Source organism: Coffea arabica, chromosome 4c (genome assembly GCF_036785885.1).
Source record: "Coffea arabica cultivar ET-39 chromosome 4c, Coffea Arabica ET-39 HiFi, whole genome shotgun sequence".
Taxonomy (NCBI): Eukaryota; Viridiplantae; Streptophyta; class Magnoliopsida; order Gentianales; family Rubiaceae; genus Coffea; species Coffea arabica.
In genome coordinates, this window is record NC_092316.1 from 49,413,585 (window position 1) to 49,433,312 (window position 19,728).

A 19,728-nucleotide genomic window follows, 5' to 3' on the forward strand; every position below is an offset into this window, starting at 1 on the left:
ACATCTGGAAATGGTGGCAAGCAGTTATGAGGACGGGAACAAAGAAACAAGGTACGGACCACATAAATCTCACTGTAACCATATAGTGGTACTGTGGAAAGCAAGAAACAAAAAGATCTTTGAAGAGGAAACAAGAGATGCTCTAAGGACTGTGCAAAAAGACGCAAAAGGAATGGATGGAATTTGACAAAGCAATGTAGAAGCAGAAGAAACAAGTAGTAGCACTCACACAATTCAGCAACACCAAAGGAAGTGGAAGCCACCTAAGGAAGGCATCATTATAATCAACACAAATGCTGCTATCTCAACTAAGATGATTAGAACTGGCAAAAATATCATAGCAAGGAACTCGACAGGGAAAATTCTTGGAGCAATGGGGCTGGTAGAACACAAAAGGGGAGAAGCAAGCACTGAAGAAGCTCTAGCTGTAAAAGTAGCATTAATGATGGCAAAAAATGTAGGTTGGACTAAAATAGACGTCCAGACAGACTGCAATGGAGTGATAGATTAGATAGAGGCAAATGAAATGCCAAAGGGAAATCTAGCAACTATCTTGGTAGACATTGTAGAGTTAAGGAAAGACTTTGAACTGTGTAGTTTTTCTTTTGTCCATCAAACCGGAAATCAATGTAGTTATATGCTAGCTCAACATGCAGTAAAGCTAGTTAATGACTTAAATTGGGAAAATCATTTCCCAGTGTGGCTAACCGACTTAGCTCGAAATTATTTGAGTGCAGTTGCCCTTTTTTGTAATTAACCCTTGTAATGTCAAATGTTAATATAAATCTTGTTATCATTTGTTAAAAAAAAAAAAAAAACAATTGTGTATTGCTCTTTTTTGTAATAACGAGGTCCAGCTTTATTATAACCATCGTGGATCCCATGAGAGAGCAATTATTATCTACTTTTTTATATCCAACCCACATAAATGCCCACAAAGTTAATAAGGATTAATCATTTTTCCTTTTGGAGTGAAATTTAGGAATCTAGAAGGAGGAAAAATTTAAATCTAGAACCTCTAAGTCTTGGAGCAGATTAAGCATCTACTTGTCACTCAGGATCACAATTAATTTTCTTTAGCAATTTAAAGGAAACTCTAAGCAAGAAGAATGTTTTTTTTGTTAGTTTAAAGGAAACTTTAAGGAATAAGAAAGAGAGAGTTTAACAGATGTTTAGTACGTAATTCTTAAAAGAACTTTTATTTTTTGTCTATTCTCTTTATATGTATTTCAACTATCTTTTAATTTCATATACATTACGTCTCAAAAAATATTACTTTTCTAGAAATGCCACCAAAAGTTCCCAAAAGATGAAATCCAAATAGGAAAATTTTACAGTTACCTAATTGACGTCATACAATTTAAACTAAGTTTGAGATGAAGTGGATTATTGTGCTTCTAGTTTTCTACGTTAGATGGGGGAGTTGAAGAAGTCCCAAAGCTCAAATAGCACTCTAGAGCAGCCGTTTAAGGATTAAAATTAATTACACTAAGAATAGTTTGTAAGTTTAATCATATGATAACTTTTAGTCTTAGAATGTCATATAGTTAAACAAAGCTCTATCTAAAAACTAAAAGGATCTTGCCACTACATAGAAATCCAATATCTCTGGGTTCAAGTTGAACCCATTTATATAGAAGTTCAGAAAACTCAAATCGAAAATGAATTTGAAATACAACCAAAAATAAAAATTAACATAGTTGAACCCATTTATATAGAAGTTCAGAAAACTCAAATCGAAAATGAATTTGAAATACAACCAAAAATAAAAATTAACATTTTCAAAATAAATAAATAAAAATATATATATATATATATATATATATATAAGTTCAAGGAGGACTTCCTTCTTCCTATGATTGAAACAGATTTTGGACAACAAAATCCAAATTCATATCCAATTCATCATCCACATTATGAGTGCATTCCAGTTGAGTTGAACTCGAATAGTATACTACTGGAACTCGACTCGAGGTAAAATAACTGCGCTTGAACTCGAGCTCGACTTCAATTTATCTCATTCAAGCTCGAGTTTAACTAAATCTAATCGAATCAAATCAAAGTCAGTCAAGCGTAATCGAATTTAATCAAACCTATTCAACTCTAATCAATCTCACGTAATAAAAATTAATAGTTCACATATAATTTTAAATAAAAGATATTATTGATATTTTACAATAATAAATATTAGTATATATATATGTGTGATATTATAGAAAAAAAAACTTAATTAGATTCATCGAACTTTCGAGTACAAAATATAGGAAGTCAATGACTTGTGAGCTCAAACGAGTAAGCTTGAACTAAATCAAAACAAGCCCGAGTCGAGCTATTTGTTCAGCATCACCCTAATCAACGCTAACTTATTCGTTCTATTGACTTACTAATTTTGCAGTTTACGTATAAAAGCTAACTCACGCTATAGGTTACCGAAAAGCTAGCATTTAGTTTAGAAGTTATACTTATGAAATTTAAAGAATTGGTGCAAAGAACAAAGCAAAATGACAAAAGTGGAAAAGAAAACAAAAATTGCCCGCAAGGGGCATTCATACGAAGATCCTAGCTGAATGACTAGTACCAGTGCCACTAACAGAGTCAGGACCTTTAACCGGTGGAGGCAATATTATACCTTAAAGATTTTGGTAATAAAATCAGGTTGATTACTTAGGCAAATCAAGGTGAAATAGAGCACACTAGTGCAAACAGGAAATAGAATGAAAATTAAATGTTGGCAATTGTTTCATGGCCGATTAAAAGAAAGTAGGCAAAATAGTACTACCAAATCATATGCTAGAACAGACCAGAGTGCATTTCTTGGTCAACCATCTTGGAAAATTCTGTACATATATTCCACTGTGCACGATTCAAAGAAAATGCTACAAATTCATCACAGGGAAACTCACAATCCGATGAGGTAGAATAAAATTATTACAAAACACAAAAACCATATGGAAATTTAAACAGTCCAAAATCAAGTTGTAATTCACTCTAATCTATTTGTCATATGGACTAATCACATTTCCAGTTTGCATATAAAAGCCAACTTCTGCTACAGGTTACTGAAATCGAGTATTCAGTTTAGAAGTTTTATGGAAAAAAAAAAATTACAGAATTGGTACAAGTAAGAAAGCAAGAAGATAAAAAAGAGCCAAGGAAAACAAGGATTGCATGCAGGGGTGTTTATCCTAAAACCAGAATTAGTAGTGTGAATAATCTCCAGCAATGAATGTTTTGTGGAGGTCACTCATAAAAGTAACAACTAATCTCATCTGTAATACATGGGACAATTTTTTCACCTCATAGACAAGATCAATAATTTGTTAGTACCCGGTTTTTGTCTTAATATGTAAAAGAATTGAGGTTTACAAAGAACAAAATGTGCAAGTTCATACCAGCCGTATCCAAATTCCAGAATGAGTGGTTAAAACAGGAGAGGGAAACAGCCAAAGAAAAGTAGAAGTAAATTGCCTCAGAAGTCAGAGGTGGTGAAAATCACATATCATCATGGTTATTTCTGATGAAATGTTGTGCAGTAATAACTGCTCATCATAGGCAAATTCAAGCAAATTACTTCAGGCAAATCAGCCAAAACATGGTGAATTAGAGCACAAAAGTGCAAACAGAAAATAAATGAAAAAAAAATTGAGGGCCTCAGTTGCTGCGATGATGTTAAACATAATCATATGGTTACGTCATAACATGTGTAACATATGCATGCATCACTGGCCCTTTTTTCTTGGGAAATCAGAACAGCCTTCCCAGAAAAGAAAATAGGCAAAATGGTTCTACCAAATATGATTATTCTCCATGTGGGGTGCCTAATTTTTTTCCCCCTTTCTGGGTAGGGGCTTGATGAGAAGAGCACCATTGAAACGATGCTTCAAAAATCTTGCAAGATTCTGTACTGATATTGGCCTCAGCTAAAATGATTCAAAGAAATTGTTACAGATTCATCACAGGAAACGATGTTGCATCTTAAGATATGATTAACAATTAGCTTTGATGAAATATGTAGAAGCTCAAGGGAAAAAGATAGGGGACACAAAAAAATGTTAGCCCTTTTCTTCTGGATTAATGAAGAAGAACAAGAAACAATACCAACTGGTTATAATTCAAGGAACAAAAGTGGCAAGGATAAAAAAAAAAAAAAAAAAAATTATCCCAGGTAAAGGAAATCCAGAATCCAATTAGATTTTGAGAGCTAGAAGTGTAATCTAGAAAGAGCTCCTTCTAGAGGATAAAAAGAAACAACGGGATCTGTTGTCAGCTTTAGATTTCAACTCTTCGCACAGTTTAAAAATGGTTGAAAGACTATAGGTTGGTTCCAGATGGCATGCCAACGTTCACCAGAAATTAGATAAAGATAAGGCACTTGACGAAGTCATTATTGTCTTTCCAGTGCACTTACAAATAAAGCATATATGAAATAAGTATCTTAGGTGTCACTTCTTCCACAGAGAGGTAAATTTATGCACTCACTTCACGTATCTTTTAAGTATCACCCTTTTGTTTCAATATATACACACATATATATATATATATATGTATCACCCTTTCACTTTTTTTTTTCTTTTTTGAAAGACGATGATAATTATATAATTTATTTTATTCTAATTACAAGAATGGGGGCCTAAAGAGGCTAAATAGCCTATCTTTTAAGTTTCACCCTTTTACAGAAAGGCAAATTTATACACTCACCCACAGGAAGTTATAACTTTTCAACAGGAAAAAAATATTAATCTTTTCTACCCTGATAGTATATACATTATAAACGTTAAATGAATAATAACTATGTAAAATTGAATTTGAAATTCAATTTTTAAACACATTTTATGAATCAAACGATGATAGTATATATACTGTGAATGTATGTAAAATTTACTCAAAAAAAATGTACAGATTCACTTCACAAGGTATTATGATTCTAGAGAGTCGTATTGAATGGAAAGATCCTCAGTTTAGTGTGATTATCCCGTGTCATTTATTAACCCTCAAAGCTTATCCAATGAATGCATCGATCGATTGTTAATTCATTTTACCTGTTTCACTTATTGATCAGAATTTTTTGTATGTCATCACAACTCCTTTTGATGTCTTAAACCAGTGGCTTTTCCTTTTTCTTTTCTATTCTATTTTTGGCATCACCGTTCTTTTGGTCATTTATAACCTGTGCACATATACTGAGCACAAAATAGGTAAACCGTACTACCTTTGAGTATCCCTTTAACTATTATAATTAAGTATTCAACGTTTTCATTCTTGCCCATGATGACAAAATAAGTAAATAAACAAAGAAACAGCAACCGCAATAGTCTAGTCCTACTTTAAGAGGGAAGGAGAAATCCCTGCTAACTTGGCACATTTGGGGGGCCAAAGGAAGAGATCCAACCTCCAGATCGACTGGGTATAGCCAGCATCATATTGAGTCACACTCATGCAACTTTCTGAAAATTTTTTTTTTTAGGAAAGAAAGCACCACGCTTCCCTTGTAAACGCTAGGCGCGATTCGAATTCCCGGCATCCGTGCAAGATGCAAGACGCAGCTCTAGGAAGCCCCTGCTGGCCATTAAATCAAAGCCCAGTGAATTCTTTCTTATACACGGCTACATATTTATGGCAACACAGTGAACACTCCATCATTCGTCCTTCCCATCAGGAAATTTTTTTTTTTTTTTTTTTTTGTCAACACAGTGGGTATCTAGGTCGGTGGACTGATTACCGTACGACCCAACTAATCCCACTGCGTGACCGAGAGAGACTGCCCAACATCACCGACCAGGTAAACCAGGGGACTCGATCCCTGGACGTGGCTCTCACCCAACTGGGCTACAACCACGGAACCGAACCCCGAAGGGCTCCCATCAAGAAATTTAGTCATTGAGTTTTGACAGCAAACTATATGGCAAGAACTGCAAACAAATCGAACCACTCACGAGCTATTCAAGTCGAGAGCTATTCAAGTCGAGTTAAGCAGCTCGAGTCAAGCCTCGACTCGAATTCAATAACTAAATCAAGCTCAAACTCAAAAATATTAAGTCTGACTCGCGGGTTCGAATATGTATGTATGTGTGTGTGTGTATATATATATTTATTTATTTTAATAATAAAATTACATATATATTTCTAATATTTTATTATTTATTAAGAAAAAATATTATTTTATTTATTTTTTTAAAAATAAAATTTTTATTTTTTATTTTTTCGAGCTCGAACTTTAAATTGACAGCTCGTCGAGTTCGAGTTCGAATTTAATAAAACTAAATCAAGACTCAGATCAATTAGACCAAAACTCGATTCGACTCGACTCGTTTACAGCTTATATAGCTATCTAAAGAATGTCAAAGATGCTAAATAGCTGCATACATAATTCAAATTTCAGAAGCAAATACAGCAAGAGCAATGGCGTACTAGTAAACAAAACAAAGTAATTTTAATAGGATATCATTAGATACCTAAAACCACGACTGAGCCGAATGCAAAGTTAATAGCCTTCATTTTCCTTTAGAAATGTTTATTACATTGGATGCCTTTGGAGCCCAGCTTTTGGCTAGACTACAACAAGTAGCACCATTCAAATCTCCGTTCTTAAGAAGTAATCATCAGGCTTTTCATTACCCTAAGGTTACGTCTAGATTAAACAAAACGCAAGCATACCACATGCAACTTGGGGTAAAACAGGCACACTAACCTAAGTTGCTTAACTGATGGTCATATAAAGGAGTGAAAGAGCTTTACCTAAAAAGGCTACAAGGAATAACAGCTGAAGGATGCTCTATATACAAATATCCTTAAGAAGTAACCATCAGGCTTTTCATTGCCCTAGACAAGTCTAGACAACGAAACAGCAAACAAGGCACACACTAAGTAATCAATTAGAAACAAGAAGTACAAAGTCTAAGTTGCTTAACCAATAGTCTTAGATGACTAAACAAGCTTTGCCAATAACAGCCTCTCTGCATTGACGTTAAAGTTGTCTCAAAAATAGATTATCTTTCCTTTTCCACATTTAGAGCAACAACAGGTCACATATCTCATCTGAGATATTGTAACTATAATTCATTCTAAGAAAAACCATCTTAGGTTCTGTATAACTTCTCATTTTTATATGTTACCAAATTGTCCATTGAGATTAAAGAGAAAAGCACCAGTAGCAGGAGGTTGAAATTAGTTAAAAAGGAACTTGTCATGTAATAATAACTTTAGCATAGGAGCCGCAGCCCCAAAATCAGCACAAGCAAAAGTTTGTCTCAAAGCTAGTGAAATCACATCTCATCCCTCTTATTCCAGTATACAACTTGGAATTCAATGCACAGCAAAGACAAACCAAGAAATAGTAGCTCTGGTGCTTGATTATATTGTATCTACCAACCAGTTACCAACATTAGACCAAACCACAAACTGATTTACAGAACAAAGTGCTGCTTCAATTTCAACTGATTTGGTGCATGCTTGAAATGAATGTGGTTTTGTACCCCAAAAAAAATAAAAAATAAAAAATAAAAAAGAGAAATGTGGTTTACAGACTACAAACTGCAAGTTCGAAACAAGTAGGAAGATCCAGATTGAAACAGGGGAAAGAAAGCAGACAGCAGATTTTACAAAGAGAAGCTAGTTTGCCTCAGAGGTAGTGACAATTTAATTATCATCACCTAGTTTCTGATAATACATGCAATATATAATCGTCATTGGCAAACCAGTATTTCTCCGACGGAAAAAACATCATTTATTTGATCTAAAGCAAAATATATAGGGCAGTGTAAAGAAGGAAAAGTAACAGAACTGAAAATAAAAAGAAATAAAAAAAGGAGCCTCAGCCTGCGATGATGTTTCCAGAATCAATATGCCAAATCATGATATTGCAAACATTCATCATTGGCAATTTCAACTTTGGAACCTCAGCATAAACAAAAAGCTGTCATGAAAGCTGAGGGCACTTTTTCAAATGAAGTTATAAATGCAACCATGAAACAAGAAGACGCTTCAAAATTCAAGCATTGGCCTATCTTTTAATTGCACAAATCCCATGCACAACGAGAAAACCAGTGAAAAATCTTTCAAAAGCTCTACTAATGCATCAGAGAGATTCCCATCGACAAATCACCATTCTCACTAGGAGTACTGATGTCCCTGTCTGTTTTATCATCACTTGCACTAACACATTCAAACAGAAGTCAAATTTACAATTTAAACCTCATCATAAGCATAATCAACTTTTAACCAAAAATTATACATTAATGAGAGCTCAGACAGCAGCTGAAAAATCTAAACAATTAAGAGAAACAGAAGATTGTGCCTCAGATTTTATTTGTTTTCATAGTAGAAACGCTCAAAGTATATTTAACACCATCCTGGGCACTAGCTAAAACCCTCAAGTCATTTAAAAGGGCAACACTATACGCCAATGCTGGAAAAGCAACTAATCAAACAAATTCACAAAATTTTATAGTAGATGCACTCCAAGTCAGAGTTCTTCTAAACTAGGCGATTTATGAAAGCTAACTAAACAATCAGACACCTAAATCATGCTCAAAACCATTATTTTTGAGACTATTATGCTCTATTAAACGTAAATACAAAAATCAGAAAGCAGAAATTCATAAAAAAAGATGCATCAGAGAGATTCCCATTGTAAGACCAAGTCATCTTTCTCCAGAAAAGGAGTTCTGATGTCCCTGTCTGTTCTATCATCCCTTGCATTCACGAAATGAACACGCATTAATCTATGCAGCAAAACCAAAAAATCAAAAAGTATGCTAAAAACAACAAAATTGCCAAAAAATCTAAAACAAAGAAGGGAAGAAAATGAAAAAAAAATTGAAAAATGCCTTGGCAGCCTCAGAATTAAATTCTTTTCAGAGTAAAGCAACTCAAAGTATATTTAACACCATCACTGGCATCGGCATAACATGAATCAAAAAAGAGAAAAAATAAAAGAAAAAACCCTTTTGTACTTTTTCTTGGCGAAAGATCAAAAGTAAAAGTACGCATCAGAGATTCTGATTTCCTTAAAATGCAATTTCACCCTTCTCCGCGAAAAAGGAGTTAGATATATCAGTCTTATCATCACTTGCAACAAAAAAAGTACCCAAAAAAACCGATAAATCTCACTTACATAGCTGAACAATTACAATTTCGGCAAATAATTGAGACAGAGCATAGAAGAATGGTTGCTAGGAAAATTAGGGTTTATCAGGGACAAAAGAATTGGGGCTATATATATATACTGGAGGTTGGACACTGGGGACTCCAGAGAGTTCGAAATTAGGGTTAAGGAGGACAACCGCAAATTTGCAAAGAGATCCTTTCATTTGATGGTATTTTGGTTTGTTCCGCTTGCATTTTTCTTTTTCATTATGAGTGTATTTTCGCAGCTCTACAATTTTACTTTAATTAATACTACTAGTTTTATAGTGCAAAATTTTGCAAATCACATTTGTAGCTGTAGATCAATTCAAGATTAGCATTTGCTTCTCAAAGCAATTAGAAGTAATCTTCCCTAGTGATCAAATCTGGTATTTTTCAAAAAAAAAATATTACTGGTAATTTTTAGTCGACTATAAGTATGATAAAAATGGTAATGAACCCTAAGCACTATCAATTAGTATATATTTTAAGCCTGCTTACCATTGCCTAGAGTTGATTGTATATTCGTGTTTCGACACATTTGGTTCTAGCTACTTTTGCAGAAAGTTTTTCTTCCAATAAAAGTACAATAATAATCTTTCTTGATACACTATGAAATTATGTGGAAGCAATATATATTGTTGAAGATTTATGGGGGGATCCAACTAGCTTTCTATTTTTGTGAAAAAAAAAAAGAATGATTCTTCTACAACCAATTTGTATCAAATTCTTAAAAAAAAAAGCAAAATTCAAAAGGAAAATACTTATCTAGCGAAAAGAAGAGGAACAAAATAAGAGTAATTTTGATGAGGAGTGGGTGGATGAAGTTGAAATCCACATCGCAAAGATACATGTGAACTGGAAAAGCCCAATTCAGCTTGAACATTGGACCTTTGTTTCCAGTATCCAGTATTGGGCTTTTGATGGCCCCTCTAAGGAGTAATTCTTCACTCAACGCCTAATAGCTGAACTTGGGTTGGCTCCAATGATGTGTGATTAACTTCCCTTTTTGAGTGGGCTCTTTTACAATTCTTTGTTCTGTCGACGGCCCAGATATTAGGTTACGAGCAAATCCATGGGATGTTAGTACGAGCTTACGAAGTCCCGAATCCATCAACCTTAAGTGTTAGACCTTGGAAGTTTTCCATTCCATCTAGAAGTACGCAGTATTAGGCTTATACGAATTAGGTGTACTTGTTTAAAGGCGTACAAACAAGTCGAGCTTAAACGACATATTCTTGAGTTTGCTTTTGAGCTCGAACTCTTGTGGATTCAGTTTGAGCTTTTCTCGATATATCTTAAATTTCTTTTATAGTGATTAGTTTAAAATATCTATCATATCTTTTGTTTAATATTAAGTAAGACATTAATTATATTATCTAAATTCAATTAAACTTGATTAAACTCGAATTCGAGTTCAAGTACAAGTTAAAATTAGAACAAACTCAAGTTTGAGCTCTTCAACCTCTCGAAACTCGACGAGTTTAAGTACAAAAATTTTAGGAGTCGAGTTCGTGCTCAACTTCAGGTGCGTTTGATAAAACTGAAATGTGAAAATTGAAATTTAAAGTCTAAAGTCTGAATCTATTAAATTATTGAATTATTAAATATTAAATCTAATATATTTGAGTGCATATTACATTCAGTGATAAGTGAATAACTTATCACTTAATTTTGGGAGCAAGTTTTGCCTCAAAAATTCAGTGCCACTTAATTAATTCAGACGTTCAATTTTTTGTTATCAAATAATCTGAATATGTTAAGATTTGAATCCATTAAATTAAAATGTAGAACTGAGTTATCAAACAGGAACTTCATTCGTTTACACGCTCATACAACATCTATATTCGACCCACACAAAACCCCTAGTTCCGACTCATATATGTATAGTGTAATGATTCGTCGTGAGGTGGAAAAATGACAGACACGAGAGGGAGCTTAAAGCAACAAGCAGTTAGACGCCCAAAAGAAAAACCCCCAATAATAAAAAAAAAAAAAAAAAGAAAGCTTTTAGAAGACGCAAAACATCTTTTTGATTCCTCTCTTCTGGTTCAAGAATACATATTAGAGCTAATAAAAAAATATAGAAATCTAAAAAGTAAAGTAGCATTGTCTAGTCTGAAAAACATATAATACTGGCATTCCACATCATAAAGTCTTTCTAAAGCTACACCATCAAGAATACAACTTTAGCCGACATTATGCACAAATATTAATGTGTTTAATCAACCCAACGACCGTAATGTTCTTTCGTTATCTAATTACTCCTTCCGTCCCACTTTGATAGTCCTGTATTCTTTTTTTATCTGTCCTAAATTATAATCCACTTTCCAATTGAAAAATGTAGTTGTATTTTAATTTTTCTAAAATATCCTTATTCAATGTAAGTAGTTGTTACTATAAATCTACCCCATTTAATGAGAGTTGATCCTTTTTTTACCATCAATTCAAATTCCCATAAAGTTGTACTCTATTTAATGTGAGGGTATTTTAGAAAAATAGCAATCTAAATTTACTTTTCCAACAAAGTTAACTACTATTTCTTAAACTGTGTGAAAAAAAGAAACAGGACTATCAAAGTGGGGCGGATGGAGTATCTTCTAGGCTGTGCGTAAGGGAGTCGGCCAACTTTTTCGTACTACAGAAAATTTGGTTTGCTCTTCTTGGTTCAAAAAAAGAAGACTAGCACGTGAAGCTTTTATCTAATGGCACCTGGTCTAAGGAGTTGTGTCCTGTCCGCTATTATTACGTTTTGATTAGCAGACAAACTTCCACAAATTAAGGTTGAGTTGGTAAAGAAAACCAAAATTTGTGGCACCTTTGAAGTTGTAAAATAATGTCCATCATAAAAAAGAGAAGAAAAAACAAGAACGGAAATAAAAGGAAAACATTAACAATGGTTAGTACAAAAAATTACGCAGCGGAAGTAACATTAAAATTTTATAAATAATAAACAAATATTAAAATTTTACAAATAATAAACAATCAAAAAAGGCACGGGAGGAAAAAAAATATTCTGTTTCAATTCATTAATTTCTCTCAACTACAAACCTAGGATTCCAAGTGTTTAGATAGAGAAACATAACTACAAATTCTATTTTAATTATAATATCAAAATATGACTCAACTCTATTTTCTAAACAAACAATGATACCAAATAGCAAATCAATTTTTAAAACTATTGAAATTCTAAATATGCTTGGTTTAAAATACGTCAACAACAATTTTGTCCGTGCTTTTTTTTTTTTTTCCCCATTTGGAATCTCCAAACTTTACAAAGTGAAAGAGAAGATTTGAGAGTAGAATCCAAAGTCATGCTGCTATCTTGTATGTTTCTTTCTTCCAACACAGTTGGACATGAGGGAGATAGTATTGGTTCATCATTGCATATTTCATAGACTTTCTTTGATGTAAAACCAAATATTCATACATAGTTCTATCTTGCGAACATATTAAACATCGGGTGTTACTATTTACTTCAAGTTAGCATAAAAAATATTAGGAAACTAAAATGAGAAAAGATCTACTATTTAGATATTGAGCGGAACAATAAGTAGAAGTTCCTTGCCAAGTGCCAATTATTTTTTTTTTTCGCAGACGACAATAGTTGTATAACCTAATTTATACTACACTAAGGGGGAGGGGGCGGACCTAAGGAGGCCCAAGGATAACCCGGAGGGGACTGAACCACCACCGGATCAAACGGGTGCAGAACACACCCGCCTGAATTTTTTTTGAAGCAAACTACTTAAATGTAACATTTTGGTGGGAGACAAGGTTTGAACCCTTGTCTCCCACCCCACCAAGCTAGGTGGTGACCTAAGGAGGCCAAGTGCCAATTATCAACCCGAGTAAAATAGAGAACAATAAAAAAGGCACAAGAATTTCTTGTTAACTAATGCTCATGAGAAACATACATACCGAAATCTTCATTAATCAGAAACTTAAATTATACTTCACCACTCTAAAAACTTGTTCTGATTGGTGGTTTTGCAAATCATTGTATCAACTTGTCATTGCGCCATGTTGTCTAGTACATTTTTACCACATTTAATTTTTTTTCCAAATTTGGCTAAGGTTTCACCAAAGGCAACCTACAATAAGGACCATGCACTAAGTTTGCATTGAATTTCACAGAATAGTCCCCTTTCATAATCTTCAATGGCATATGCCATCCAGCTACCAAAGTACATTGTTGGGGTAACCGCCTTCCTGATAAATGCAGACAAGTAATGCAAAATAATTTGTTTTGCAAAGCAAGTTGCTTTCCAAATTGTACATTGTGCCACAACTAATTATGTACCTTTGTTACATGACAATATTCACTGAACCTGGTATTGCCACTGACTACTGTCACAAATTAACACGGCCTTATTGGCTATATCCATGCAATTGAGAAGAGGCCATTTACTTCCTCTTGGAATCAAACATGTACTTTCCCAATGCCCAGCATCCCCTGATTCATTTATGAAGTTACAATAAACTCAATTCTCGTACTAGTTGTCTAGAAACGAACTCCCTCTAGAGGAGTTGGCCACCACGTTAATTATGGGGTGGGTCAAGGGTTTAAATCTTGACTCCTATCAATGTGTTTCAATATGACGTTTGTCTTAAATTCATACGGGTGTGTGGTGTACCTGTTTGATCTGATGGTGGTTTAGTTCCCGTCAAGTTCTCCCGACTCAGTTGGAACTTCCCATAGAGTAGATTCCCCCCTCCCCCGCCCCCTTAAGAGTAGGAGTAGGCTAGACATATGCTGTTACGACAAAAAAAGTACTAGTTGTGTAAGATGTCAGTGTACTTACATGTGATTCGGAGGATTATATGTGACTTGTTTAGTCTAATAATGTAGTCTTTAACTATTTAACCCATGATTTGTGAGTGAGTTTGTAATATTACTGAGTTGTGGTTTGTCTGTGTTGATCCCATAATTGTGAGTTAGACGCAATCCTATATAAAAAAAAAAAGTATTCAATCCATGAGAAATTTAGAGGCAGTCAAGATAGTTTTTATATTTTTTCTTTTGGCAAATAATATTGCCGCAACTTAAATATTTTATGCATAGCAATTTTGATTAAAATGACAAAACTACCCCTTTCAAGTTCAACATGCATTTTAGCAGTTGCCTCTTGTTTTTTTTTTTTTCTTAAAAATTTATCAAAAGAAATATTTACTACAGGTTTTAAAGATTGAACTCAGGAGTAAAAGCAGAAACCTAATAGATTTATGCACGCGCATCGCTCGCATTAAGCTGGAAGATGCGCTGTCAAGTGATTCGAACAAAGCGTGCGCATGTCTTGACAGTTCAAACGAAAAGCGAGCAAAAGCCCACGATTCAAAAAACAAAAGGATATATCTTACCAAGCTAGCTTTTCTTCACAACTTAACATTTTAAAATCCTCCAACCAACTCATAATTACGTTGAAATCTCATAGAAAGGCAAAACCTCAAATGAATATAAAAATATGGAAAATATCATAGTTTTTTTTTCCTGGTACTGTATTCAAAATTCTAATCCAATTATATTTTGTCGTATCATCGGACGAACAAAACTCTTAAAAATTATCTAAAAGTTGATAACTCTTACTTAACATCTAATGATGAATTAAATCTCATCAGTACAGTGCCCAAAATGGATTATAAAACTCTCCAACAGGATCAATACACCTAACATGAAAGGCCTTCAATAATAGAACTAAAAAAAATTTTTTTTTGTGGCTGGTTGAGATTTGTTATCTAGGAAAATTTTTTTATTTATTTATTTTTAAATATATTTTCCATTCACGTTCCTATTGTGGTTGCTTAATTTCTGCCCCTTCGAAAAATTAAAAAGCAATTGAGAAATCACATTTTTCTACAAGATAAAAGTTTGATCTCAAGAGTGATAAATTTGGCCTAATTAGTGTTGGGATACTTTCAACTTTGGAGGCACATCAATCATCAAATCATGGGGACAAAGTCAGGTGTGTCTTTCCTGGTTGTTATCTATTGATTGGTTTTGATTAAAAGTAATTATGCAAAATAGCCAGAATCATTGACAGCCATTTCAAAGTAATTTTGATGCTGACAGGCAAGAAAGCTAAAGGAAGAAGAAGAAGAAGTGTAACAAGTTTCTTTCTCCCTGTCATTTTTTCTGCTGGGAGAGGAAACAACTTTTCTATATTAACTCATGAAAATTTTCATCTTGTACCAAGTGTCAAGGTGTCCACCGTGACGGAAGGAACCATGTTTTCTTGATTGTCCCCAAATACGAAAAGAAAAAGAGGGTTCGTTCACTAGCAAAAGTCAAGCTAAGTACCACTAGCTTTCACATTCTATAATCTTTTGTTGGATTTTCTTCGTGGATTTGACGGTGACCAAAGCCTCAAAGTTCAAGGGTCGTCATCCATAAGATGTAGGCACTGGCCATTTGATCCAGTGATCATCATCCTCTTTGGTGATGTTGAAGATCAGGAGTTCTACCCCTATTTTCCTCAAATTTGTCTCAATATGTAGCTGGTTTTAGTTGACTATCTCTCCTTACCCCTTTCCCCTAGATTATGCTAGATTAGATTATAGGACATCTACCGTTGCCGACAAAAAAAAAAAAAAATCCATAAGATGTACAATAATTCTAGTTTTTTTTTTTAAAAAAAACAAGTATAAATTCTAGCTTTAGTTTGAGAAAAGCCATTTGAATGTAACAAATTTCCTTCACTTTAAAACAATTTGAGTAGTCAAAGAGTGAAATTCTAGTAAGGGTTGATATTAAAGATTTGAATATATTACTGAAACTGAGTCTAGTAAATGTTGAGATCGTGACCTAAAGAAAAAAAAAAGCTTGATAACATGGCATGGAAATTAGGGTAATATGTTTATTCTATTGCTCCAATAAAATTCGGTCAAAAGAAAGTGTAAGCTCTGTTTTAAAACTCGGACCGGACCGGCCGGTCGAACCGGGAACCGGCCAGGTAGCCGGTCTGAGTCATATTAAAAAACCGGAAATTTAAAACCCGGTCAAAAACCGGGTTTGACCGGGAAAAAACCGGCTTTTCGGGTTCAACAGTAATTTTTTTTTTAAAATTCAAACTTTTTAATATTATGTTTTGACCCCCTAAATTGTTAAAACTTATTGATATACCTCAAATATTTGATACTTTATAAATATTTTCCTAAAATTTGATGTTATTTTTCAATTAAATTCATAATTTTAATTCTAAACTTGTTAATATTTATTAAATAATATAAATTGCTACTTGATTGTTCTAATTTCTTTGTACTTTCTTGTTAAATATATTTGAAACATCAGATATATATGAATATACCTTTATTAATATCAATATATTATTAGATATTATATATATAATATTTTAATTTTTAAATAATTTTTATTTATGACGTCATCCGGTTCGACCCCTATCGATCCCCGGTCGAACCCATTGACCCCTGACCTTGGCCGAATCATTATCCGGTCCGGTTCTGAAAACATAGAGTGCAAGACTCTTTCTTTTTCTGAGCAAATTCTTGAAAGCACACTTATTATTGGTTGAAAATTGAAATGTAAAGCGGGAACTGCTTTTACAGTAGTCATAGTGCGAGGGAATTGGTGAAACAGAATTCATACAATTTTCCAATGTCTTGGTTCCGCCGTTCTATGGCCGTAATATAATAAGATTCTTTTCGAAATAAAATTGCTCTTTACCAAGAAACAAAAAGTAATATGGACTAAAATAAAAGGAGTAAGTGTTTGTAAAGAAAACAAAAAAAAAAAAAATTGATCATTGAGAGGTTACATTATTGGTGCACCATGCCCTAATGGCCATTTACACATTTAATTCTATGCTAGTAAACCAAAACTAGTATAAAATAAAATGAAAGGAGTAAGTGTCTGTGAAGAAAACCAAAATAATATAGATTAATGTTTATTTTATAGGTTATATAATAGGTACTGCACCAAGGTCTAAGGACCATTTATTCAATTTTGGTTTTCTGAAGATGCCATTTAGGTCTTCTTCTAGAGCTTTTTAAAAGTTTCCTTGTGTTGTTGGATCAATCACCTTCAATCTTGTATACGACTTCCACTCTTTACACATAATATTGCATAGGTCGAACCATGCAATTAAGCTATTTCATGTATTTGAAAAATTAGACGGTTCAATTTCTTGCATTACTTTTCCTTCTGGAAAAGTTTATTTGTGGTTGAGTTTATCATTCTTAATTCTCAAAAACAAGTATGGAGTACTTACATGGTTATATCTCCATTCTTTGCGTGTCAGTAATAAATAAAAGGGTAATTTACTTATTACTCCCTATAGTTTTGCAGAATGTCAGATGGCTCCTAAGGTTTTAAAATAGCTACATAACCATCATATGGTTTTACGTAAAGTGGAAAATGAAAGGAATGTACAATTTATTACAGCGTTTATACCAAACGCGCTTTAAAAGCACGTGTGATAAAATCTTGCTATCAATGCAATCCCCTTATAATTTATATAAATATCTACTTTACTCCCTTGTAGTTTTTGCATTTATCTATATAATCTCCCTACACTTTAATATAAGGTGGTTAATCCATCAATTAATTTAGCGTTTAAGTAAGGGCACTATTGGTATTTCAACTACTGACGTTATACAGCTATTTTTCGTTAAATTTTCACTTTATGTAAAACCATAGGGGATGAAGTGGATATTTTGAAATGTTATGAGGGTCATGTGGCAATAAATAAAATCACAGGGAAGTTACATGTAATTTACCCTAAATAAAACTATGAGAATCTTTTTATTTTTTGGAGATAAACATTGCAAAAAAAAAAAAAAGAAGAACAAAAAATGTGTAGGAAATATTATCAACCAAGAGTAAAATGAAGTGGGATTTCCTCCAAATGATAATTAGCTATCAAACTCTTTAATGAAACACATCAAAATTTAGTTTGTTTTAGTATACCGAGGAAAATAAACAACCAAATTATACTATCCTGTAGTAATATTATAAACCTAAAAAGCAAATTAGAGTATAAACAATAATTTACCAGTCGTGAATTTCAAAACTCTTTCCTGTAAGTCAATTGTTGAAAAATATACTTGCATCACAAACACAATTCACAACGACTATAAGGATTGGTAGTTATTTACTAGGTTAGTATATAAAGCTGTTCCTATGACTTTGAAAATTGAAAGTATTTTGCGCTTTCTATTTTTCCTTGATTATTTCTCATTATGTGGAAAACTTTTCTTATTTTTTGGTCCATTTTCTTATCAAATAAGTTTTAGTGGTGACCAACAGACCAAATGGCGGTTGGCATTTGGCAGAGATGATGGTAATCACAATAATTAGATTGACACAATCTTGCAAAAGTTATGTACAACAGATTTTGGCCTAAGACCCCACTTGAAACTTGAAAACAGCCCAAGAAATTTAGATTTTTCAGTATTTTAATTGTCATATCTTCAGAATTTGTCGTGTGCATTAACGTGTGATTCTTTTCAATCGGTCGTTTTCGGATTTTTGCAAAATAAATAAAGGCCGAATAAATTTGGAAACAAAATGACAAAGTTGATAACATAGGCAACGGCCTACGTGCGATCCTATAGAAAACCATTTACGTTTTCAAGTTGGCTTTCTCGAAGCAAATCGACGTTGATGCTAGGTTTTTCCCATATAAGATTTTCACTTTCATTTTTTTAAAATGATGTGGAAGTATACTTTGAACTTGAGCTAATATTACTTTTCAAATGTTGGGGACAAGATCCAGCTTGTTTTGTGGTTGTTAGCTATTGAGTGGTTTTCACGCATGCATACGAACTTTTATGCTTGCCAGATTGGGCATGGAAATTGAATTTTGTGACTTGAGGATTGCATTTTATTCAATTAAAACTTACAAGCTCCTGTGAGGTAGATTCATGCACACAAAATAGTAAAAGTGTTTGAAAAGAAGCTTATTTGAAATAATTATTGTTACACTTTTTGTAGTGTAACGTATATAACATAAAATGTAATTGAAAAACATGTTTATAATTAGAAGTACTATCGATTCGAGTCGAGTTCAAATAATGCTCTATTCGAACTCGTCAAGTTCTTCAAAGTTGAGTTCGAACTCATACTCCATCAAATCAAGTTCAATTGAGCTTAATTGAATTCAATCAAGCTTTCAAACTCTATTTTTTTAGTAAATTTAATAAATTTAAAATAAATAATTTAAAATTATATTATAAACATAAAACTTGAAAAAATTCGACGAGCACTCAAGTTTTAATTTTTTTCTATTTAAACTCAACTCGATTATCTTATCAAATCACTTGAACTCAATCACCACCAAGTTCAGTTAAGTCTTTGATTTAGCTACTTGCGAACCCGAGTCGAGTAGCTTGGTCAATTCACATCCATATTTATGATGCAAACAAAATACTACTTATGAAAAATTTTGGTAGTTAGTTAGTGTCTCTATGTGCACGAATTATTTGAATTACATCAAGAAAAGATTTCAATTAAACGTTCACGTTTGTATTTTCATTTTACCACGAAGAATGTTGGCTCTTCCACAATGAAAAACAATTGATACGATGAATCGAACATATTGTTATTCTGCATAATGTACAAGCAATTCTTTCTTTCTTCGTCATATTGTT

At 33.2% G+C, this 19,728-nt stretch overlaps 1 long non-coding RNA gene and 5 other non-coding genes across 6 annotated transcripts; all 6 read right to left on the minus strand.

Annotated features, from left to right (window-relative positions):
* Positions 1–2,788: 2,788 nt before the first annotated feature.
* LOC140005374 (uncharacterized) lies at positions 2,789–9,344 on the minus strand. The gene is made up of 2 exons (XR_011813216.1): positions 9,113–9,344; positions 2,789–8,690 (listed from the first exon to the last, which is right to left on the minus strand). It is a non-coding gene; the product is annotated as an uncharacterized lncRNA (long non-coding RNA).
* On the minus strand, positions 7,615–7,691 carry LOC113740469 (small nucleolar RNA snoR122). The gene has a single exon (XR_003460469.1). It is a non-coding gene; the product is annotated as a small nucleolar RNA snoR122 (small nucleolar RNA).
* LOC113740523 (small nucleolar RNA R44/J54/Z268 family) lies at positions 8,069–8,153 on the minus strand. Its single transcript, XR_003460517.1, has one exon. It is a non-coding gene; the product is annotated as a small nucleolar RNA R44/J54/Z268 family (small nucleolar RNA).
* Positions 8,287–8,359, minus strand: LOC113740518 (small nucleolar RNA Z267). Its single transcript, XR_003460513.1, has one exon. It is a non-coding gene; the product is annotated as a small nucleolar RNA Z267 (small nucleolar RNA).
* On the minus strand, positions 8,606–8,698 carry LOC113740522 (small nucleolar RNA R44/J54/Z268 family). Its single transcript, XR_003460516.1, has one exon. It is a non-coding gene; the product is annotated as a small nucleolar RNA R44/J54/Z268 family (small nucleolar RNA).
* LOC113740520 (small nucleolar RNA Z267) lies at positions 8,819–8,900 on the minus strand. The gene has a single exon (XR_003460515.1). It is a non-coding gene; the product is annotated as a small nucleolar RNA Z267 (small nucleolar RNA).
* Positions 9,345–19,728: the final 10,384 nt, after the last annotated feature.